The sequence below is a fragment of the Lissotriton vulgaris genome, chromosome 1_1 (assembly GCF_964263255.1).
Source record: "Lissotriton vulgaris chromosome 1_1, aLisVul1.2, whole genome shotgun sequence".
Lineage (NCBI taxonomy): Eukaryota > Metazoa > Chordata > Amphibia > Caudata > Salamandridae > Lissotriton > Lissotriton vulgaris.
In genome coordinates this window covers 738,720,866-738,746,005 of record NC_141685.1, presented here as the reverse complement: position 1 = coordinate 738,746,005, position 25,140 = coordinate 738,720,866, and the positions used below count along the sequence as shown (strand labels likewise).

At 47.0% G+C, this 25,140-nt stretch overlaps 1 protein-coding gene across 1 annotated transcript in view; it reads left to right on the top strand.

Annotated features, from left to right (window-relative positions):
• Nucleotides 1-25,140, top strand: part of ACBD6 (acyl-CoA binding domain containing 6) — a 357,145-nt gene that overhangs the window by 220,988 nt on the left and 111,017 nt on the right. The window lies entirely within an intron of this gene.

The following is a 25,140-nucleotide window of genomic DNA, read 5'->3' as shown; positions in this document are numbered from 1 at the left end:
ACAGCATATCCTGAATGCAATCCAGAAAAATGATTACTTACTCCAGTACGGGCGGGATCTCCGTAGGAGGTATGGGTGGGATAATCCTCGCCTCCGTGTCCTTAATAGAATTGAAACTTACCGTTACTAAGCTAGGCAAATTTTGATTCTATGTCAGGACCGGAGGCTTCGGATTATGCTTGTTCACCACCAAACTAGCAATATCCACCACCGGCTTGAAATAAAACCTTTTGAAGGTGGAATCCGAAGACCAATCCGCAGCTCGCATGAGGTCTTCTAAACGTGCCCCAAGGGCAAATGCTTTGGAGGCCATGGCCCCTCTTGCGGAGTGAGCTCCGAACTGCTTTGTATCAATACCAGCTTCCTGTAACACCCAACGCACCCAACGGGTGATAGTGGGGGAAGAGACCGCCTTGTGAGGTTTGCGTAATGCAATGAGGAGCTGCCGCTCGCCCGGAGGGCGAATTTCTGTTGTGACATCTTCATACGTTTTTAAACATTGCACCACACACAACTTAGGGACATCCGCAAAAGCTGGGTAAGAAATAGACCTTGTAGCAGATTTTGTGCGGCGGCCCACGGTAAAGGTAACCCCATCCGGGGAAAACGCTCTCGCCGTGATATCCAAGGCGCGCACGTCGGACACCCTGCGACATGACACCAAACAGAGGAGCATCGCCAGTTTAGCAGACAATTCCTTTAAGGAGAGATACTTGTTATGCTGCCAAGAAAGGAAAAGGTTTAATACCACATTAACATCCCAAAGGACAGAATATCGTGGTTCCGGTGGTAAGGCAAGACGCACTCCTCTGAGGAGTCGACAGACGAGGGGATGCTCCCCGACCGCAACTCCATCCAACTTCTCATGAGCTGCTGATATGGCAGACCGAATCGTGTTAATAGTCCGGTATGCTAAGCCGGCCGTAGATAGTTCCGCCAGGAAATTCAGGATGGGAACGAGACCTGCGACCATGGGATCCAAATCCCGTCGAAGACACCAACGAACCCACCTGGTCCAAGCCGATCTATACCTTTTTTGCAGTGCTACCTGCTCAGGCTTTGGACAAAAGGTGCTCAGCCGAGTCCCAAAGGCCAGGGAGCGACCAGCGTCTCCGGAAAGCCTCCATGCCATGAGGCGGAGAGAACCCTGGAGGAGATGGTGAGGGACCCCGTCCGGATTGAGGAGAAGACGAGGGAGCCGGGGGAGTAGGATTGGAAAATCCCAGGAAAGTTCCAGAAGAACTGGAAACCATACATGCGACCTCCACACGGGCGTCACCATCACCACGTCCGCCATCTGTCGGCGAAGCTGGGCCGCGGCCCGCACTATCATGGAGAAAGGCGGGAAGGCATACGGTCGTTCCTGACTCCAATCCTGGAGGAACGCATCCGTCGCTTCCGCCAGAGGATCCGGTCTCCAGCTGAAAAATCTCGGCAGCTGGAAGTCCAGACGGGATGCGAACAGGTCTATGGAGAATGGATCCCAACGTGCCGTCAGCCAGTAGAACACCTGAACATCCAGCTTCCACAGGCTGGAGTCCCGTAGATATCGCGAGTGCCAATCCGCAACTTGGTTGGCCTGTCCCGGAAGGTATTCTGCCGTTACCGAGATCTGATGGGCGAGACAATAGTCCCAAAAGTCTTTCGCCAGATCCGCTAGTGCCCATGATCGCGGACCCCCCAAATGGTTCACATACCGAACCGCTGAAACGTTGTCCATTCGTAGATGGACACAAGACTTCACTGAATCTCTGGTCCAGCAACGGACGGCAAAGGATCCTGCTAGAAGTTCCAAGCAGTTGATGTGAAGCCGCCGTTCTTCGGACGACCAAGCGCCGCCTGTGGAGAAATCCCCGCAGCGGGCGCCCCAACCGGACCTGCTGGCGTCGGACTCTATCACCAAGTCCGGAACGGACCTGAAGATTGCTCGGCCGTTCCACGCCTCCATGTGGGTGAGGCACCAGGACATTTCTTCCTTGACCTCCACTGACAGGGGTATTAATTGGTCGTAAGACAGCCCCTTGCGCAAATGATGTGCTTTGAGGCGTTGGAGGGCCCGGTAATGAAGAGGGCCCGGAAAAATCGCCTGAATAGACGACGAGAGAAGACCCACCACTCTGGCAATCTGCCGGAGAGAGGTGTGCGACTTGGAGATTGTCTACCGCAGTTCGTGCTTGATTTTGGCCATCTTCCTGGACGGAAGACTGAGAGTCGAGTGCACAGAATCCACCACGAAGCCCAAGAACACTATGGTTTGGGCGGGCGTGAAGACCGACTTGTCCTTGTTGATGATGAATCCCAGACCCTGCAACAGGGAAACTGTCTGGGATAGATGAGCGGTCAACTTGCTCGGGTCCTGGCCCATCAGCAAAATGTCGTCCAGATAGACGATCAACCGAATCCCCTGACTCCGCAGGGCCTCTATCTCTGGGTGTAAGAGCTTGGTGAAACACCAAGGGGCCGAGGAAAGCCCGAATGGAAGGGCCTTGAACTCGAAGTCCATGTCCTTCCAGCAAAACTGGAGGAAACGGCGATGAGGCGGATGGATGGGGACCACCAAGTACGCGTCCTTGAGGTCTAGGCGAACCATCCAATTGTTTGGGAGCAACACGTCCCTCAACAGATGGATGCCCTCCATCTTGAAATGATTGTACACTACCCAGCCATTGAACTCCTTGAGGTTGAGGACTGGCCGCTTGCCACCGTCCACTTTCTCCACGAGAAAAATATTGCTCAGGAAACCCCCGGGGTGACGCGTTGTTCGACAAATAGCCCCTTTGCGCAGCAGCGCCGAGACTTCCTCGTCGATCAACAGCACGTCTGGTTGAGAGAAAGTTATGGGACGAGGCGGCTGTAGCTGGCATGGCTGATCGTAAAACTCTATGCGGAACCCCCGCACGGTCTGAAGGACCCATGCATCCGTCGTAATAGCCGCCCAAGCCTGTGGGAAACATGCCAACCTTCCCCCAATTACAACTTGATCCGCAGGGATCACACTCACCGTGGGAATTGTTGCCACCGGAGTCATTCCTGAAGCCTCCACGTCCTCGGAAGCGCTGACCCCTCGTCGGGTAGAAGTTGTTGTAGTTTGCAGAGGTGTTGTAGTTTCCTCTGCCGGAGCCCTGCCCTTTATTGGGTTGGTTTTGACCGCCAAGGCCGGTCGTGAGGCCCCTGCCACGACTAGCCCCTCGGGAAAAACGCTGGTGGAAGACCCTTTTGATAGTGGACTGGGCCATGTCCAATGAAGTGAATGTCGAAACAAATTTTCCTAGCTCTTTTATGAACGGTTCTCCAAAGAGACCCCCTTGCGCGACAGCGCCTGCCTCCGAGGAGGCCAAATCTCCCAATTTGGGGTCCAGCTTGATTAATAGAGAACGTCGCCGTTCCGTTGAGAGGGCACAGTTAGCGTTCCCCAAAAATATGACGGCCCTCTGCGCCCAGTTAGACAACACCTCCGGGCATATGGCGGTGCCCGACACTTTGGCCTCCTCGGCCATGTCAAGAATCTTAGTGAGGGGGCCTATCGCGTCCAATAGCTTGTCTTGGCATGAGCGCCAAGAACGATTGATCCCCTTATGGGGATCCTTAACAAACTTGGCCATGAAAGTGGCCATCTTCCCGTCCAACTCAGGTGTCATAGCTACCTTACCCTCCAGAGTAGGACGGGGACACTCTCCTCTCTGGCAACTGCGCGCCTCCTTCTCTAAGGGCTTGCGGAGGTGGCCCGCCACAAACTCCGCGACCTTGTCCCCAGGCGCCCAAGCAGCCGACCGCGGGTGAATTATCTCATCCGGGTCGAGCATGCCCGAAGTGTCCTTGGGTAACTCCGTCGCGGATGTGGACGGTCGCCAAGACCGCACGGAATCTTCGTCCTCCTCATCCGTATCCGCGGGGGAAAGTCCTCCCGGGGAGGGAGGGGCAGTGCCAGCCGATGTCGAGGGGACCTGAGACGGGAGCGATACAGGGGCAGGCACGGTCGCCTTAGCCAGAAAAGCGTCCCGTAGGCGCTCGAAGGCGTCCTTGTCCACGCCCTGCGCGCCTCCAGGGCCTGCGTCCCTACACACCTTCTTGGCTGCCGGTGGCTGACCAGGGTCAGTGACGGGTGCCCCCGCGAGGCCTGGCGCCAACTTAGCGCACTCCTCCACTATGCGGGCGGATAGCCTGCCTTCCATGGGCCCTACAATCTCCTGCACACAACGATAAATCGACTGGTCTACAGCCGCATAAAACTCGTCGTCTTGGAGGTACTGATGAGACTCTTCCTCCTCGACATAATACCCCTCAGCCATGGCGCACCTAAGGCGCAGCTACAAATTACCAGGGAACTGAGGGTTTCGTTGGCGTAGAACTCGCCAAAATTTGGGCTAACCGGAGGCTAGCAACGTTTGTATGCCGGCGGAACCTGGCAGTCACGAAGGCAGCACCAGCCTTCACAGCGCGCCGACCCTCTCACAGAGACCGGGTCACACTGCCTCCCAGCGCGCTTAAGCGGGTACCACCCCAGCGGCAGCAAAGCTGCAGAAAAAAGGTGCTCAAACCTGCCCGTAGGCGTCAGCGTGGTCGAAACCACCAATACAGACCCCAACGGGGCGTGCAGATACGGGACAATACAACCCAAGAAGGGCGTCAGGGTTAGGCGGCAACAGCGCTCCGGCGCGACTCCTTCTCCCCAGCGCGGCTCCAGTCAGCGAGACGGAACCGCGCTAGGGCAGGCGAGACGCTACGGCGCCCTCTAGCGGTGACATAGGCACCGCGGAACACACGGGGACATCGCGTAAGGGGCGAGGGCGTCCCCGCGACGAAAGGGGCTCTGTAGAAGGAAAAACCCAACAGAACCCGCCAAATAACAAATAACCAACCTATAAAAATATAGGATTCACCATACAAGAAAAAAAAACCCACACACAAATCTGTGAGAGAGAGGGAGAAATAGCACTTAACTGGCTGCGAAGCAGCGAAGAAAGAGGAGGAGTTCATAAGATGGACGCCCTATCTTCGGCTCTATGGACACTAAGAAAGGACTACCAAATGTTGGACTGATGGGAGTTGTGGTTCTAAGAAATGTTATTATGATGTTTTTTCTGATGATTCCTGTGTTGGGAATACAAATGGAAAATTTTCAAGTTTTGATGCTTTTCTGGCTGCTGTGTGGTTTTATGTGAATAAACAGCGAAGAGAGAAAAGCATAATCCGAAGCCTCCGGTCCTGACATAGAATCCATTCAGCAAGATCACTAGGAATTACTTTTGTCTAAAACCTCAATATGCAGAAGCACATTAGTGCCACCACCAAAGGAGAAAATCTCCAAGTGAACATATTAAGAAAACTAAAATCCTTCCTCCCAAAAAAGACCTCAAGTCTGCTGTGCAAGCCCTCGTGATTCCCAGATTGGAGTATGGAAGCGCAACCCTTTCCGGCCTGCCCAGATCCACAACAACCCCATTAAGGGCTTGCCTTAACTCAGCTGCAAGTCTCATCAAGGGATCAACAAGGAACAATCACATCTTTCCTGATCTGAAATCCCTCAACTGGCTCCCCTATGAAGCAGGTCTTCAACTGAAAATTGCATGCATGACTCGCAAAGCTTTACACTTCAATACCCCAAGCTCTCGCCAAGAAGCTTGAACTTTCGGGAGGCGCAAGATCCTCTAGAAGATCCTGCACCTTACTGCTAAAACCCCAGAGATTCTCCAGGAAGAAAACCTACAATAGAGCCTTCTCTGTCATTGCCCCTCGTATATGGAACTCTCTCCCCCCTGAAATGAGAACGATCCCTTCATCCACATCTTTCAAGAAAGAAGTCAAACGTATATTTATGAACACATTTCTAGATTAGATTTTATATTTTTTCCTGTTTGAGCAAATCTTTTCTCTTTGATATATGCATACAGACCATGATCGACTGATATATATGTTTGTGTCTTGATTTGCTTGTAAAATCCTATGATAGCCACGAGGGTCTCATTTGTGCTAAATAAAACTTTTCTAATAAAAAAAATATATTAATTAGTGAAATGTTTCAGTGCTTCAGCTTCTGCTACAGTAGGTAGAAAACCATGTAGAAACATGTACGAAAATTGTGTGTCGGATTGTTGTTCTCCAAGAGAAGCAATGCCGATCTGATGCAGTATAACACCTTAGATAAAATGACGAAGATCCTATAGCATCAGTATGGGAAATGTATTTTGACATAATGCTGTTTCAATTACTAAACTATCATGAATTCTATGGCAGAAAAGAAAATACTGCTCTGCTAAAGATTAGGTTCCACACAAATCCCATTTATCTTGCACTTGTATGTCTGTTATATCATAAACATTTATTAAGCAATTATATTGCTATTTCCAAGTGAACATTTCTATTACATTTTCAATTAATCATCATTCAGGCATTTCAAATATATATATACACATCTGTAACCAATGTATGTTAACCCCTTCCCTGCTGGGTACATTCCCCCGCTGTGCTAGGGGGAGGAGAGGCGCGCACAGCGCTCCCATGCTCATGACGAGCTCAGCTCGTCATGAGCTACAGTTCTCCTGTGCTCATGACGAGCTAAGCTCGTCACGGCCGCACCCGTTTCTTTAGAACGCTCAGCACAGCAGGGGAATAAGTCCAGCGTGCGAGCGTTCTAAAGGCCATGACGAGCCGAGCTCGTCATGAGCACCGGAGCACTGTAGCTCATGACGAGCTGAGCTCATCTTGAGCATGCAAGGGGTTAAAGTGATATATTTTGTTCAGGGGAGATCAGGTTTCTGATACGAGTCAAAGCCTGAGAGAAAATAATAAAGTATCTAATTACTCTTTCATTTCACATGCATGTAGTTGAAAGTAAATTTCCCAAACTTTAAATTAAACATGTTTCCAGTCAGTCTCAAGAGTCTGCATAGCTCTTTATAGCTTTCTCCTGTCTTCTCCTATTTCTTCAACTAGCCGCTGTGCTCTCTCCCGCATTCTCCTGCTTCATTCTGACCGCCATCATGAGATCAAATGCATCTTTATTGTGTTTCTTCTGTGTTTTTGCTTGGTATGTTAGTCATTCATCTTTTTGCATTTTTTTATATCCCTGCTTTAAGTAATCCAACTTTAGTTATGTTAACAGAATTATTTACTACATCAGTTACAGGAGGGAAGTCGGCCTTTACGACTTCATTGTTTAATGTCTTGCCAGTGTAATTTCTCACAGACATGTTTACCTTAACGATTATACATAAACTATTTTTTGTGGTTACATTCTATGTATGTTATAGAAAGCAACTGAAATCTTGTTAGGTATTTAGCGCTCTCGGGTCTTGAGTGTTCAGCAACACTATCCAATAGATTTTCGTTTTAAGAAGTGTTTCCTTGAGATCGCCCTTTGGGTTCCTTCTTCATAATTTCCAACATCTACCTTTAATCCATCATAGTGAATGTCACTTTTTCAAAAAATATTTTTCTGATGGTGAATTTTGATTATTCAATTTGAAATTCGATCTACTTTTCTTCCAATTTCATCTGCACCATTCTTTCAGACATACAGAACATAATGACAGCCACAAGAGGAGTTGATCCCAAATACTCAACCCCTTGCTCTCGCAAGTTGTATATTGCCTGAACTTTTATCTTTTCATGGGCGTGAGGATGAAGGGCCACCTGTCCGAGTATATAGGTACAATTTGAACATTTTAAACAGGGTATGTCCTCATTCTCTTTCTAATTTGAAGTCTTTGAAGCTTTAACTTTCATTGATCTTATGAGATCCAAGCCTAAATTCCTTCAATTTATTTATGACACCATTGGTCTACCTTTAAGCATTAGTAAAATCTATTAATTTCGAATTCTTGCACACAGTCCCCATCTGATTAGCTTGTTCAGAGAACTTTGTGACATAGATTAATCGTTAAGTATTTCTTTTTTTGCTTATTTTGAAGCAATTGTCTTTCTATTGAAGGCTGTGTTCTACTTTGTGTAATGTTCAGTATTAAATCTGCATTTCACAAATTTATTTAGCAAAATATCTTTTTTGTTTTTTAAATTCATTCTCTTGGGATATGAGCCTCTTAAGTCTTATCAGTTAACTGTAAGTTAAATTATTATTTAATCTTTCAGGATTAAAACTTGATGTCTGTAGTAAATTATTTATATCTGTGGGTTTGGAGAAAATACTCTTAGCCCAGTATTTATGATACACTTTGTTGCTGAATGTGTTATGCAGGGGCATTTATGGAATTTACCTAAGTTGTATATTATTTCCTATCATCTTTCATTTCTGACCACATCAAGACAATATCATGGATACACTCCAATAGAATACTAGTAATTTCCTGTGTTCATTTTCCAAAATGTTCCCTTGTTCATGTTGTATGTAAATATTAGCTAGTGTGGGCTAAATTCCATCAAAACACCAGTCGCCTCCACACAAAAAATTGTTTCCATGTGAAAAAATTGTAAGCCAGTACATTTTCCAATAGTTGCATCAAACTTTTTTTTACATTTACTTCACATTCTTCAGCACTCAGCAGTACCTATTTCCCACATTCCATGGCTGTTATGTTTGCATACAGGCTTTTTACATCCATGGTATGGTACATCGTAGGTATTCCTTTTTTCACATTTTATTGAATACAATTTTTCATGAAATTGGTTGTGTCTTTTCTATAGGATGTCATTTGTTTCAAAGATGGTTATAAGTAAGAATTTAAGTGTATTTCTATAGGTGTAGTGTACTGGTCTTTGCCAGCCACAATGGAACACTAATGCGGATCATATTGATTCTTAAGTATTTTAGGGATCATGCTTAAAGTTTTTTCAGAAACTGAAGTACTAAGACATCTTACAGTTTTTCCACCCTTGCAACCTTTCTTTCTAACTTGAGCTACAGCATTTATATGACCTCTTTATATTCTTAGGTAAGATTTATTTCCATTGTTCTGTAGTGTCTTCTAAGTGTAGTTCAGCCTTCTATTCATAGTAACCGAGTCCGTCAGAATGTGCTAGTATATACCTGTTTGCTTCTATCACATAGCAGTAGACAAAGAGGAGCTTAGAGGGAGAAGAATTGGTCATAGGTCACCCTCCACTCAGTTATATGAATACAAAACAAGACCTAGACCAACCAGGCATAGAGATATCAATATATCAATGGTTTACCATAAGCAGCAAAAACTTTTTGCACAGTACTCCTCTCTTTTGATTATTGAGGTAGAAGGTACAACCAAAATATGCCATTCAGTAAAAACACTTTGCCCAGACCCTTGAAGAAACAAAAGACAGTTGTGAGACAACAAAAATATACACCAATGTGTCTAGATTAGAACAATAAAGAAGTTAGAAAAAGTGTGTGTGAGCGAGATGGCACCTCACGGGCGAACCACCAACGGGAACCTGGCAGGTACTCACCAGGATTGCCCTGATCTCATCATTGGCGCCATCAAGCTCTGAAAGAAAAAGTGTCCACAAAACAAACAAAACAGTGTTTGTGAAAGAATGCAGTGTGTGAGACAAAATACCACAATACGTGAGACCAAACACATACATAAAAGCCACGTGAGACCAAACACATACATAAAAGCCACAAGGTGGCTTTTATGTATGTGTTTGGTCTCGCGTATTGTGGTTTTTTGTCTCACACACTGCATTCTTTCACAAACACTGTTTTGTTTGTTTTGTGGACACTTTTTCTTTCAGAGCTTGATGGCGCCAATGATGAGATCAGGGCAATCCTGGTGAGTACCTGCCAGGTTCCCGTTGGTGGTTCGCCCGTGAGGTGCCATCTCGCTCACACACACTTTTTCTAACTTCTTTATTGTTCTAATCTAGACACATCGGTGTATGTTTTTGTTGTCTCACAACTGTCTTTTGTTTCTTCAAGGGTCTGGGCAATGTGTTTTTACTGAATGGCCTATTTTGGTTGTACCTTCTACCTCAATAATCAAAAGAGAGGAGTACTGTGCAAAACGTTTTTTCTGCTTATGGTAAAACCATTGATATATTGATACCTCTATGCCTGGTTGGTCTAGGTCTTGTTTTGTATTCATGCTTCTATCACATACCAGAGTACTTCCAGTGGAAACTTCATTGGTAATCAAACATTTCCTGAGTGCCTCCACTTAAGTTAGCCTGCTGTTCGAGAATTTCATGGCGATGCTAAGTAGGCCCGGCTGCAAGCAGCTCAGCTCAAATATGCCAATGTAGTTTAATATTTCAGTTTATCAGAGCAAATCGCTGATCCTCTGAAAGGCCCATTGCACTAGGAGATTGCTGAGTGTGTATATAGGTGGCTTCAGAGTGCTAGAGCTTCTGCTGGTTACTTATCTTAAGGTTACTGACCTTACAGGCTCTTGCCTTAGACACTGGAGTTGTCTATATGGTTACAGATAATGTGTGATGCCAGTATCAACGTTTCTATGTTTCTACTGTAAGGATATTACAAATTGCTGTTCCTATTTCCACATTGGTACCAGCGAGTTAAGCCTCATTGCCGTACCAGTAGCCACATTACTCCCCCCCCCCCCCCCCCCTTTATTTACAAAACCTCTTGAGTTGCTAGTATCTTCAGATAGCAAGTTTGTGAAGGAACGTTTTTTCATACCAGCCCCCATATGCAAGATATTATTCCCATCAACCACGCCAGTGTCTGCATGGTCGCAGTTGTGTATAGCACCATTGCTACCATCACAGTAGGTCTCCAGCTCATAAATCACCATTGTCATGCCAACAAACCACTTTCATCACAGCTGTGCCAATATCTTGCCAGGTGCTACTCACCCCCTAAAATACTCCAGGACCTATACGCTGCAGGTGCCGCCCTTTACCTTGAAAAACTCCCCTGACTTCTTTGTTTCAGCCTTGTGTGCTTACAGATACATATTGAGAACCATATGAAGCTCAGTTTATGGGCAGTTGGGGCAATATTTGTGGTTCTCTCTGCACCTCGTTTTGCCAAAGGGAGCAACAAGAACTGTCCAAACCGTGAAATCTATATGTTTCTTAGATTTGTATATGGGTAGTCTTTGTATCTCCGTTTCGCTCTGTAGGTGAATTAAAAAATAAAGGTTATATTTTGCATTCCGTAAAGTTGTTCGTTTACCCCTATTCCTGCCACTGAAGGCTTTCATCCATTCATGCGCACCAAAAGAGCATTAACCACTTTGGCAATACAGTTACCTTGTTTTACATCAACAAGTTGTAGACCATCTAGATGACATTTAGAATGTGTTATGCTGCATATTCAGCAGTCCTTATGATTCATCTGACCAGGGATATGGACAGTGGTGTGGTGGCTCTCCCTTCTGTTCTTTGGAGCATTTGAGGGTCGAGATCTCCCTTCCATGGTCACTCTAAAATTCTAGCATTTTGCCTTCAGAATGGGCAAGTACCCAAAGTTACTGGGAGATGCTTTCCTAGTAATGCAAGGAAGAACCTTTCTGTATGAATTTCCTCCAGAGTGTGTTTTCTCAAACTTGATTTACAAATTTCACATTTGATTCTGGGACTTCAATTGCAATCCATATTCTGTTTTTTGGACCTCGATGTACTTTTATAAATAATATCTGTGAACGGAGTCAGCTGAAAGCGTTTTCTTGGTAGAAATCTACAGCCGCTAAGAAAAGATGAGCTTTGAGTTAGCCTGTCTCAGTAAGGGGATGAGACTTCCACCCTTTACTTCCTTTGCTGAACCTGGCCATCTTGTTTATTGAGGCACTAGCCTATTCTCATCTTAAAGTGGCTGGGGTGTTAACAAAATTATGAGGAGCAAAGAACAATTCACGATGCATTAATGCAAAATAAGATGACCCTCACTTGCCTAACCAAAGTGAACATCTGTCATGAACCTGAGACTACTTGTTATTGCTTGGTTACCACTTGGCTTTGACTGATATCTAGGTGGAGGCATGCAGATCCTACCTAGCATCATTGTATACCAAGGCGACTACAATTCAATTCAATTTTTATTATGATTTAGAGCTCCTAAGAGTTCCACATAAAAAAGTGTATATATATATACAAAACAAAATGCTCTAGTTTAACATATCATCCAGAGCTAGAATAACAGTAACAGATAAAAATACATTTAAAACCATAAATTCATCAATTTTGTTGAGCAGTGCGACATACTAGCAGCTTGCTACAACTAAATGTGAAAGTACGCAGATGTTAGACCAATTTCACAGTTGTGATGGAATACTGATAAGACAGTTTGGGTCAAGCTGTATCCTTAAATACTCTAAAAACTTTAACTTCATTATGCAGCATCTTAACATTCTATATATGATATAAGCACAAGGTATATACACAGACCTAACTGTTACAGTTTTCATTGTACATACTAAATACATAAGTGTGAATGAGATAATTGCAAATGCAAAAACATCCTGCAACAATTTCTTTTAAAATTATTAGTAAATCGAGCTCAGATGAATCCAGGGGAAAATTACAAGCAGTAGCCTAAAAGATTCTGCATTGCAGTTTACGTATCAGCATACATGATATCAAAAGTGTAAGTGCTATGCCAATTTAATGAATCCTTGTATCATTTATGGAGCCAACTAACTGGTAAGATGTCATTCAAATTGTACCATGACGTCATCAACTATATATTACGAGGATCATGCAATTCTAATATTGATATGCACAGAATTTTGTCCACCAATGACTCTCTTCAGCATACCACTGCCTACTTTTTCACATTAGTTCTTATCTAAAATATATTTAAATTTTTGTTAAAAGAATATACATTTTTAAACACAGTTGTTCAGAGGGGGAGCCAAAAAGAAGTTTCTTGCCTCCTTGGCTGTGGCAGTGTTATGTTTTAAATACAATGGCCTCAGCAAACGACGTTGTAAAGGTTGTAATAGGGGGTAGACAAATAAGACCTGGTTTAAATCCTGTACCCAGCTTCCACAGAGATGGCAAAGTCTGTCCTCTCTGGCTAATCCCTTGCATGCTCCTGTTATTATTCATAGGGGCAGCTGACTCAACCTTAACAACAGGATAGTTCTGCGCACTCGTGAGAAAGATTTCATACAACATACGGTTGAGGTTTTTTATAAATACTACTCCCAGATATTATATAATTACCGGAATGACCCAAGCACAGGGTGTCTCTTTTACGTCCGACTTCATAAATGGTCTTTTTAATTAGGATTTTCAAATCTTATTTTGGTAAAGAACCTACGCTATTCTGCCCAATGTCAAATAAAAGTGCAGCTTTCACATGATTCCTAAAAACAATCCTAAATTCCTAAAAACCCTTCCGGCTTGCAAATATTTCCTGCCTTAGCACTGCCTGTAAAGGTTTTCAGCGCTGTTCATTAAGCATTACTCCATCTCAAACTTACAGCCATTGCGAACAGATAGGTCGAGAGGAGCCGGAATTCAAGCCTGATCGTGTCCGGGTTTGCTCCGCAGGATTGTTTTGATGCTAGTAAGGGTCCACCTCCAGACGTTACCAACACCCTGAGTATGAATATACAGGGTGTTCGAACCATCAGGCGAGGGATTAAAGGAAGGAAAGGGTGGGAACGGCTGGGAAGGAGATCTGAAAAGACAAAAGATACAGGTAAGACAAAATACTCAAATGACAGACTACTCTCAATAATTCTTGCTACAATTATCTATACCTGGCAAATAGCTGATAGGCCCCTCTTCTAGCTCGAGACCTCCCTGTAAAACAAGAGCCAGTTAGGAGGACATCAGAAGAGAATAACAATAGACTTCATATACCTTAGCTCTATATGTGATTGTAACCATGAGCCTACCATAGACTCCAACTGGACCCAGTGTAAAATAAGATGTCTTTGTCCTCCCCAAATAATAGATCAAAAAGGAACTGAAACAGAAAAGGCCTTTAATGCTCCTTAAAGGTCATTTGTCAGCGTATGCAAAAAGGCCCATGTCCATATTTGACAAGCGTGTTCAGAGATGAATACAAATTCCCAATTACGTTGATTTAAGAATAAAGCAACCCAAAACTGGAAGCGCGTAGTTGCGACCACTACATCGCTCCAGCAGAGAACCAAAAAACGGGGATTAATGACAACCGGTAACACGTGGTAGACCTCCACTGTGCTCCAGTCTAATAACTCAAAAAGATAATGTACTCAAAAGGAAGCGTGTAGTTGCGAACACCACTACGCTCCTTTAACCACATCGCTGCTGTGGTTATTTTTCCCCTGTGCTGGAAATCGGAATTCTCATGTATTCATGACGAGCTCAGCTCGTCATCAGCACAGCTCAACTGTGCCTCATGACGAGCTGAGCTCGTCATGAGCATGGAAGGGGTTAAAACCACAAGATAATCCATACAGTCATACTGCAGCATAAAGTCATTTCCATACTCTAGCCAAAAGGTGCCCAAGAAACGAAACAGCAGCGCGTAGCCGAAACTACAGCGTTCTGCTCCAAAAGCCTCACAAATGGCTAACGCAATCCAAACGGACACAGAGAACAAGACACGGTAACGTGTAGACCAGCCACAACGCTCCGCTCCACACTCGGGGAATGATTTACTCACGGAGGCAGAACGAACGAGCACGGCACCGGCAAATCCTTCGTGCTCCGGGGACACTCCTCCTTCCTTCTATTCCAAACAGGTAACAAACAGAATTACGCGCATCCGACGATGCGCGAGGCTCACTTAAATACATCCTGCCCCACTGCCCCCTGGGACACGTAGTTCTACACATTAGGCAGGCGAGATAAGTCCCGAACCTCACAGATCGCGGCTATGGAGGCTGCTCTATTCAAGTTACTGATTGTGTGCCAAATGCGTCCCTCAGCCTTCTCAAAATACACCCACTGCTGTTACTCCACTACTTCACAAGTGTAACTCAATACTGGCGGGATTTTTAATTTTATATACTGATAAAGCATGTGATAAGTGTTTTTGTCTGCAACATTTGTAGAACCTACCAATTGCGCATGCCTGAGATATTGCCTTACTTCGGCCTTGGTCAATGTGATCACATCTCGAACATCTGCTTGTAAAGATTCTTCCCAGGTACAATTTCACAACATCAATTTTGCCTTAATGCGCCTTTGAAGTCCTATCGAGTTTAGATCCATCAGGAGGGCGTCATCCACATAAAGCAGACAACTCAATTTCATTGTTCCTAATTTTGGGGGGGTCCCCTTTGCACAGCTCCACCCTACTTGGCAAGTCGTTGATATAAAGAGAGAAGAGGAGAGAGGCTAACAGGCACCCTTGCTTCAGCCGATTATGAGTCTACTTTATTCAACAGGCCTTGATTACCCTCTGAAGGAAGTGACCAGCTTGGGGCCACCCAGGTAACCTCGGACCACCTCTCAGCCTTCCATACCAAAGGAAGAGTCGGAAGAACAGTGGAGAATATACCTATAATTGTTTTATTCAGATACACTCAGATTGGAGCTCCATCTGCACAGTCTCGAAGAGTGGTATAGAGGGAACTGAAATCAACAAGCATAGAAATACATTATGGACATTTCCTAGCCGGGCAGAGACACACCCACAGTGGAATTTTCCAGGCAGATTCGACTGGACCGTGAAATACAAAAAATAGATTTCAGTTCTTATCTCACACAAGCTAGCACAATCCAAGGTTGTTTCACCCTGCGCCTGCCACCAGACAAGTGGGAGAGGGCCTCTATCTAGTGAGAAAGATATACATTAATATGACAGGCTATTTATTACTGATGCAAAACTTCAACATTTCAGAAACTAAACTTAACAGAGGCTTTTCTTGGAAAGGGCAAAGGATTTGTTTCAATCGTCATTCAAAATGGCGTCTGAACAGAAAATGGTGCAGTGAATGCTAACTTGTGCAGGGCACCGCATAAACATTCACTGGTCTATTCTAACACCCCCCCATCAAAACCTGAGTCCAGGTCGTGGAGTGCAATGCTATAGTCAATCTCCGCATATGCATAGGGATCCCCATTGCATCCAATTTCCTCCACAGCATCTCTCGGTCTACCTGGTTGAAAGCCTTGGAGAAATCTATAAAGGCAGTATACTGGGCCATTCCCTTACCCATTGGGTATTTTTCAATCTGGGCTTGCAAGGCGGTAATATTATCTGATGTGCTGCTATGCTTATGAAACCGTGCTTGCTCTGCCGGGACAAAATTATTTCCAGAAGCCCAATCCTGGAGATGGAGAAGGATGCTTTTAGGTAGCAATTTCCTAGTCGTATCTAACAGTGCGATTTGCCTAAAGCTGTTCTAGGACCCTTTTCATATAATGGAACCACAATACTTTCTGTCCAAGAAGCTGTAATAATCCCTTCTGTATAGCGATAAGAAAATACCGGACAAAGGAATTGATCCCATGCGGACCGATCTTGTTTCATTACAGCTATTGGAAAATCATCAGGACCCATGGCACCAGAATATCAATCAATCAGTATATTTGTAAAGCGCTCTACTCACCCGTGAGGGTCTTAAGGTGCTGGGGGGGGCTGCTACTGCTCGAATAGCCAGGTCTTGAGTAGTCTCCTGACGGTTAGCAGGTCCCGGGTCTACCGTAGGAGGATGGGGGTGGGGGGGTTCCAAGTCCTGGCGGTGAGGTGGGAGAACAATCTGCCGCCAGAGGTCGCTCTATGGTTGCAGGGGACCAGGGCGAGCTCGGCGGAGCTGGCGGTTGGGGGTGTAGAAGGTGAATAGTCTGTTGAGGTATGCCGGTTCAGTGTTGTGGAGTGCCTTGTGTGCGTGGGTGAGGAGCTTGAAGGTGATCCTCCTATTGACAGGAAGCCAGTGCAGGTCTCTCGGTGGGGTGTGATGTGGTGCGGCGAGGAATGTCGAAGATCAGGCGTGCAGAGGCGTTCTGTATGCGTTGTAGTCGTTTCAGGAGTTTGGCCGAGGCTCCTGCATAGAGGGCGTTTCTGTAGTCCAATCTGCTGCTGACGAGGGCCTGGGTAACCGTTCTTCTTGTTTCGTTGGGGATCCACCTGTAGATCTTGCAGAGCATGCAGAGGGTGTTGAAGCAGGAGGACGAGACGGCGTTGACCTTCTTTGTAATAGAGAGAGTAGAGTTGAGGATGATCCCCAGGTTGCGTGCATGGTCGGTTGGGTGTTGGTGCTGTTCCCACTTCGGTTGGCCACCAGGAGTCGTCCTAGGCCAAGGGGGTGGAGCCGAGGATAAGGACTTTGGTCTTGTCCGAGTTCAGCTTCAGACGACTGTTCTTCATCCACTCTGCAACGGCTTTCATTCTTTCGTGGAGGTTGGGTTTGACGGTGAGGGAGAGGATCAGCTGGGTGTCGTTGGCATAGGAGATGATGTTGAGGTCGTGCAGTCGGGCGACATGGGCAAGCGGTGCCATGTAGATGTTGAACAGTGTTGTGCTGAGGGATGAAACCTGGGGTACGCCGCAGATTATCCAGGTGACTTCGGAGTGGAAAGGGGGGAGGCAGACGCTCTGGGTTCTGCCTGAGAGGAAGCAGGAGGTCCATTCCAGAGCCTTGTCTCCGATCCCAGCTTCGTGGCGCCATGTGCGAAGGGTGTGGTGGGAGACAGTGTCTAAGGCGGCTGACAGGTCCAGGAGGAATAGGGCCCGCGGTTTCGCCGTTGTCTACCAGAGCCCTGATGTAATCGGTGGCGGCGATGAGGGCAGTTTCGGTGCTGGGGTTGCTGCGGAACCCGGACTGGGACGGTTCCAGGATGCTGTTCTCCTCGAGAAGCGGGTCAGTTGTCTGTTGGCGGTTTTCTCAATGACCTTCGCCGGGAACGGGAGTAGGGAGATGGGTCGGAAGTTCTTGAGGTCCTTAGGGTCGGCTTTGGGTTTTTTGAGTCAGGCGTTGATCTTGGCGTGCTTCCAGCTCTCCGTGAAGTTCGCTGTCTCGAAGGAGATGTTGATGGCCTTGCGGAGATGGGGTGCGATGGTGGCGCTGGTGTGGGCATGGGTCTGACGGAGAGCCGGAGTGGATGGAGTTCATGATTTTGATGGTGTGGTCGTCGTTTATGTTGGTCCAGGTGAGCAGAGGATCAGTGCGGATGGTGGCCGTGGGGTCGGAGGTCTCAGTGGCTGTCGGGGGGACATGACGTTGAAGCTGCCGTGGATGTCTGCGATCTTGCGATGGAAGAAGGTGGCAAGGGAGTCGCACGGGTCTTGCTAGGGTGGGATGTTGTTAGTGTTGGTGCTGGGGTTGGAGAGTTCCTTCACGATGTTGAAGAGCTCTTTGCTGTTGTGTGCGTTGTTGTCTAGGCGGTCTTTGATGGAGGCCTTTTTGGCGGATCTGATGGCGTGATGGTGTCTGCGGGTGGTGTTCTTGTGGGCCGCGTAGCTGTCCGGTGTCTGTTCATGGTGCCATTTCTTCTCTAGTTTTTCGGCAGGTTTGCTTGGAGGCCTGGAGGTCCTCGGTGACCAGCTGGCTTTCTTGTTGGTGTGTCTGTTGGAGGGTTTCTTGATCGGAGCGAGAGTGTTGGCGCAGTCTTCGATCCACTGTTTGAAGTTGCGGGCGACGGTGTTGGGGTCGGCGGGTGGGCTCCGGGCGAGGGTGGTGGTTAGCTGGTCTTTGGTGACTTTGCTCCAGCAGCAGTGAGGGATCTGTTGGGTGCGGTGGTGCGTGGTGGGTTTCAGGAAGGTGAAGTGGATGCAGCGATGGTTGGTCCAATGGAGTTCGGTAGTGTGGCAGAAGAAGACATGAGAGCTTGCGGAGAAGATGGGGTCAAGCGGGTGGCATTGCTGAGTGGGTGGGTGTTGTGACGAGCTGTCTGAGTCCGATGTTGGCGAGGTTGTCAATCAAGGTGGTGGAGATGGTGTTGTTGCTGTTCTCGAGGTGGAAGTTCAGGTCCCCGAGGAGAATGTAGTCTGTGGAGGCGAGGGCGTGTGAGCTGACTAAGTCGGCGATGGAGTCGCTGAACTGTGACTGGGGTCCGGGGTGTCTATAGACGAGGGTTTCTCTGAGGATGGTGTTGGGATCGGTGTGGATCTGGAAGTGCAGGTGTTCGGCGGTGTTGAGGGTGTCAGCTGTGCTGGTCGAGACTCTGAGAGTGTTCCTGTGGACGATGGTGATTCCTCCTCCTGTTCCGTTGGCTCGGTCCCTGCAGGCGATCTTGTAGCCGTCCGGGATGGCTATGGCAATGTCGGGTGTGCGGAGGAGGGGTTCATCCAGGTCTCAATTTTGGAAAAGGTGATGGACAGAGTTTCTAAATGATGCAGAATACTCCTACCCAGTCAAGAGATCAGGGCTTGATCCATCACCGTTTTTTAGCTCACTGCACCATCCCAGCTTCAGAACCTGGCTATATGCAAATTAGTCTGTTCCTGTCCCAGTGCATGATGGGAACAGGGCAAACCAAACTACCAAGCCAATTCTTATACTGGGAAGGAGACAAGCTACCGGGGACCGGTTTCTGGCATTTCAGCCTCGTCGGCCCGGCTTGCTTGAATCCTGATGGTGCAATGAGCTAGGGACTCACGTCTGAGTATACCCTCCCACACATAGTGTGGATAAAATCAATTTTGGAAAAGGTGATGGACAGAGTTTCTAAATGATGCAGAATACTCCTACCCAGTCAAGAGATCAGGGCTTGATCCATCACCGTTTTTTAGCTCACTGCACCATCCCAGCTTCAGAACCTGGCTATATGCAAATTAGTCTGTTCCTGTCCCAGTGCATGATGGGAACAGGGCAAACCAAACTACCAAGCCAATTCTTATACTGGGAAGGAGACAAGCTACCGGGGACCGGTTTCTGGCATTTCAGCCTCGTCGGCCCGGCTTGCTTGAATCCTGATGGTGCAATGAGCTAGGGACTCACGTCTGAGTATACCCTCCCACACATAGTGTGGATAAAATCAATTTTGGAAAAGGTGATGGACAGAGTTTCTAAATGATGCAGAATACTCCTACCCAGTCAAGAGATCAGGGCTTGATCCATCACCGTTTTTTAGCTCACTGCACCATCCCAGCTTCAGAACCTGGCTATATGCAAATTAGTCTGTTCCTGTCCCAGTGCATGATGGGAACAGGGCAAACCAAACTACCAAGCCAATTCTTATACTGGGAAGGAGACAAGCTACCGGGGACCGGTTTCTGGCATTTCAGCCTCGTCGGCCCGGCTTGCTTGAATCATGATGGTGCAATGAGCTAGGGACTCACGTCTGAGTATACCCTCCCACACATAGTGTGGATAAAATCAATTTTGGAAAAGGTGATGGACAGAGTTTCTAAATGATGCAGAATACTCCTACCCAGTCAAGAGATCAGGGCTTGATCCATCACCGTTTTTTAGCTCACTGCACCATCCCAGCTTCAGAACCTGGCTATATGCAAATTAGTCTGTTCCTGTCCCAGTGCATGATGGGAACAGGGCAAACCAAACTACCAAGCCAATTCTTATACTGGGAAGGAGACAAGCTACCGGGGACCGGTTTCTGGCATTTCAGCCTCGTCGGCCCGGCTTGCTTGAATCCTGATGGTGCAATGAGCTAGGGACTCACGTCTGAGTATACCCTCCCACACATAGTGTGGATAAAATCAATTTTGGAAAAGGTGATGGACAGAGTTTCTAAATGATGCAGAATACTCCTACCCAGTCAAGAGATCAGGGCTTGATCCATCACCGTTTTTTAGCTCACTGCACCATCCCAGCTTCAGAACCTGGCTATATGCAAATTAGTCTGTTCCTGTCCCAGTGCATGATGGGAACAGGGCAAACCAAACTACCAAGCCAATTCTTATACTGGGAAGGAGACAAGCTACCGGGGACCGGTTTCTGGCATTTCAGCCTCGTCGGCCCGGCTTGCTTGAATCCTGATGGTGCAATGAGCTAGGGACTCACGTCTGAGTATACCCTCCCACACATAGTGTGGATAAAATCAATTTTGGAAAAGGTGATGGACAGAGTTTCTAAATGATGCAGAATACTCCTACCCAGTCAAGAGATCAGGGCTTGATCCATCACCGTTTTTTAGCTCACTGCACCATCCCAGCTTCAGAACCTGGCTATATGCAAATTAGTCTGTTCCTGTCCCAGTGCTTGATGGGAACAGGGCAAACGAAACTACCAAGCCAATTCTTATACTGGGAAGGAGACAAGCTACCGGGGACCGGTTTCTGGCATTTCAGCCTCGTCGGCCCAGCTTGCTTGAATCCTGATGGTGCAATGAGCTAGGGACTCACGTCTGAGTATACCCTCCCACACATAGTGTGGATAAAATCAATTTTGGAAAAGGTGATGGACAGAGTTTCTAAATGATGCAGAATACTCCTACCCAGTCAAGAGATCAGGGCTTGATCCATCACCGTTTTTTAGCTCACAGCAACATCCCAGCTTCAGAACCTGGCTATATGCAAATTAGTCTGTTCCTGTCCCAGTGCATGATGGGAACAGGGCAAACCAAACTACCAAGCCAATTCTTATACTGGGAAGGAGACAAGCTACCGGGGACCGGTTTCTGGCATTTCAGCCTCGTCGGCCCGGCTTGCTTGAATCCTGATGGTGCAATGAGCTAGGGACTCACGTCTGAGTATACCCTCCCACACATAGTGTGGATAAAATCAATTTTGGAAAAGGTGATGGACAGAGTTTCTAAATGATGCAGAATACTCCTACCCAGTCAAGAGATCAGGGCTTGATCCATCACCGTTTTTTAGCTCACTGCACCATCCCAGCTTCAGAACCTGGCTATATGCAAATTAGTCTGTTCCTGTCCCAGTGCATGATGGGAACAGGGCAAACCAAACTACCAAGCCAATTCTTATACTGGGAAGGAGACAAGCTACCGGGGACCGGTTTCTGGCATTTCAGCCTCGTCGGCCCGGCTTGCTTGAATCCTGATGGTGCAATGAGCTAGGGACTCACGTCTGAGTATACCCTCCCACACATAGTGTGGATAAAATCAATTTTGGAAAAGGTGATGGACAGAGTTTCTAAATGATGCAGAATACTCCTACCCAGTCAAGAGATCAGGGCTTGATCCATCACCGTTTTTTAGCTCACTGCACCATCCCAGCTTCAGAACCTGGCTATATGCAAATTAGTCTGTTCCTGTCCCAGTGCATGATGGGAACAGGGCAAACCAAACTACCAAGCCAATTCTTATACTGGGAAGGAGACAAGCTACCGGGGACCGGTTTCTGGCATTTCAGCCTCGTCGGCCCGGCTTGCTTGAATCCTGATGGTGCAATGAGCTAGGGACTCACGTCTGAGTATACCCTCCCACACATAGTGTGGATAAAATCAATTTTGGAAAAGGTGATGGACAGAGTTTCTAAATGATGCAGAATACTCCTACCCAGTCAAGAGATCAGGGCTTGATCCATCACCGTTTTTTAGCTCACTGCACCATCCCAGCTTCAGAACCTGGCTATATGCAAATTAGTCTGTTCCTGTCCCAGTGCATGATGGGAACAGGGCAAACCAAACTACCAAGCCAATTCTTATACTGGGAAGGAGACAAGCTACCGGGGACCGGTTTCTGGCATTTCAGCCTCGTCGGCCCGGCTTGCTTGAATCCTGATGGTGCAATGAGCTAGGGACTCACGTCTGAGTATACCCTCCCACACATAGTGTGGATAAAATCAATTTTGGAAAAGGTGATGGACAGAGTTTCTAAATGATGCAGAATACTCCTACCCAGTCAAGAGATCAGGGCTTGATCCATCACCGTTTTTTAGCTCACTGCACCATCCCAGCTTCAGAACCTGGCTATATGCAAATTAGTCTGTTCCTGTCCCAGTGCATGATGGGAACAGGGCAAACCAAACTACCAAGCCAATTCTTATACTGGGAAGGAGACAAGCTACCGGGGACCGGTTTCTGGCATTTCAGCCTCGTCGGCCCGGCTTGCTTGAATCCTGATGGTGCAATGAGCTAGGGACTCACGTCTGAGTATACCCTCCCACACATAGTGTGGATAAAATCAATTTTGGAAAAGGTGATGGACAGAGTTTCTAAATGATGCAGAATACTCCTACCCAGTCAAGAGATCAGGGCTTGATCCATCACCGTTTTTTAGCTCACTGCACCATCCCAGCTTCAGAACCTGGCTATATGCAAATTAGTCTGTTCCTGTCCCAGTGCATGATGGGAACAGGGCAAACCAAACTACCAAGCCAATTCTTATACTGGGAAGGAGACAAGCTACCGGGGACCGGTTTCTGGCATTTCAGCCTCGTCGGCCCGGCTTGCTTGAATCCTGATGGTGCAATGAGCTAGGGACTCACGTCTGAGTATACCCTCCCACACATAGTGTGGATAAAATCAATTTTGGAAAAGGTGATGGACAGAGTTTCTAAATGATGCAGAATACTCCTACCCAGTCAAGAGATCAGGGCTTGATCCATCACCGTTTTTTAGCTCACTGCACCATCCCAGCTTCAGAACCTGGCTATATGCAAATTAGTCTGTTCCTGTCCCAGTGCATGATGGGAACAGGGCAAACCAAACTACCAAGCCAATTCTTATACTGGGAAGGAGACAAGCTACCGGGGACCGGTTTCTGGCATTTCAGCCTCGTCGGCCCGGCTTGCTTGAATCCTGATGGTGCAATGAGCTAGGGACTCACGTCTGAGTATACCCTCCCACACATAGTGTGGATAAAATCAATTTTGGAAAAGGTGATGGACAGAGTTTCTAAATGATGCAGAATACTCCTACCCAGTCAAGAGATCAGGGCTTGATCCATCACGGTTTTTTAGCTCACTGCACCATCCCAGCTTCAGAACCTGGCTATATGCAAATTAGTCTGTTCCTGTCCCAGTGCATGATGGGAACAGGGCAAACCAAACTACCAAGCCAATTCTTATACTGGGAAGGAGACAAGCTACCGGGGACCGGTTTCTGGCATTTCAGCCTAGTCGGCCCGGCTTGCTTGAATCCTGATGGTGCAATGAGCTAGGGACTCACGTCTGAGTATACCCTCCCACACATAGTGTGGATAAAAATTAATTTTGGAAAAGGTGATGGACAGAGTTTCTGAATGATGCAGAATACTCCTACCCAGTCAAGAGATCAGGGCTTGATCCATCACGGTTTTTTAGCTCACTGCACCATCCCAGCTTCAGAACCTGGCTATATGCAAATTAGTCTGTTCCTGTCCCAGTGCATGATGGGAACAGGGCAAACCAAACTACCAAGCCAATTCTTATACTGGGAAGGAGACAAGCTACCGGGGACCGGTTTCTGGCATTTCAGCCTCGTCGGCCCGGCTTGCTTGAATCCTGATGGTGCAATGAGCTAGGGACTCACGTCTGAGTATACCCTCCCACACATAGTGTGGATAAAAATTAATTTTGGAAAAGGTGATGGACAGAGTTTCTGAATGATGCAGAATACTCCTACCCAGTCAAGAGATCAGGGCTTGATCCATCACGGTTTTTCAGCTCACTGCACCATCCCAGCTTCAGAACCTGGCTATATGCAAATTAGTCTGTTCCTGTCCCAGTGCATGATGGGAACAGGGCAAACCAAACTACCAAGCCAATTCTTATACTGGGAAGGAGACAAGCTACCGACGACCGGTTTCTGGCATTTCAGCCTCGTCTGCCCGGCTTGCTTGAATCCTGATGGTGCAATGAGCTAGGGACTCACGTCTGAGTATACCCTCCCACACATAGTGTGGATAAAAATTAATTTTGGCCTCGGCTGAAATGCCAGAAACCGGTCCCCGGTAGCTTGTCTCCTTCCCAGTATAAGAATTGGCTTGGTAGTTTGGTTTGCCCTGTTCCCATCATGCACTGGGACAGGAACAGACTAATTTGCATATAGCCAGGTTCTGAAGCTGGGATGGTGCAGTGAGCTAAAAAACCGTGATGGATCAAGCCCTGATCTCTTGACTGGGTAGGAGTATTCTGCATCATTCAGAAACTCTGTCCATCACCTTTTCCAAAATTAATTTTTATCCACACTATGTGTGGGAGGGTATACTCAGACGTGAGTCCCTAGCTCATTGCACCATCAGGATTCAAGCAAGCCGGGCAGACGAGGCTGAAATGCCAGAAACCGGTCGTCGGTAGCTTGTCTCCTTCCCAGTATAAGAATTGGCTTGGTAGTTTGGTTTGCCCTGTTCCCATCATGCACTGGGACAGGAACAGACTAATTTGCATATAGCCAGGTTCTGAAGCTGGGATGGTGCAGTGAGCTAAAAAACCGTGATGGATCAAGCCCTGATCTCTTGACTGGGTCGGAGTATTCTGCATCATTCAGAAACTCTGTCCATCACCTTTTCCAAAATTAA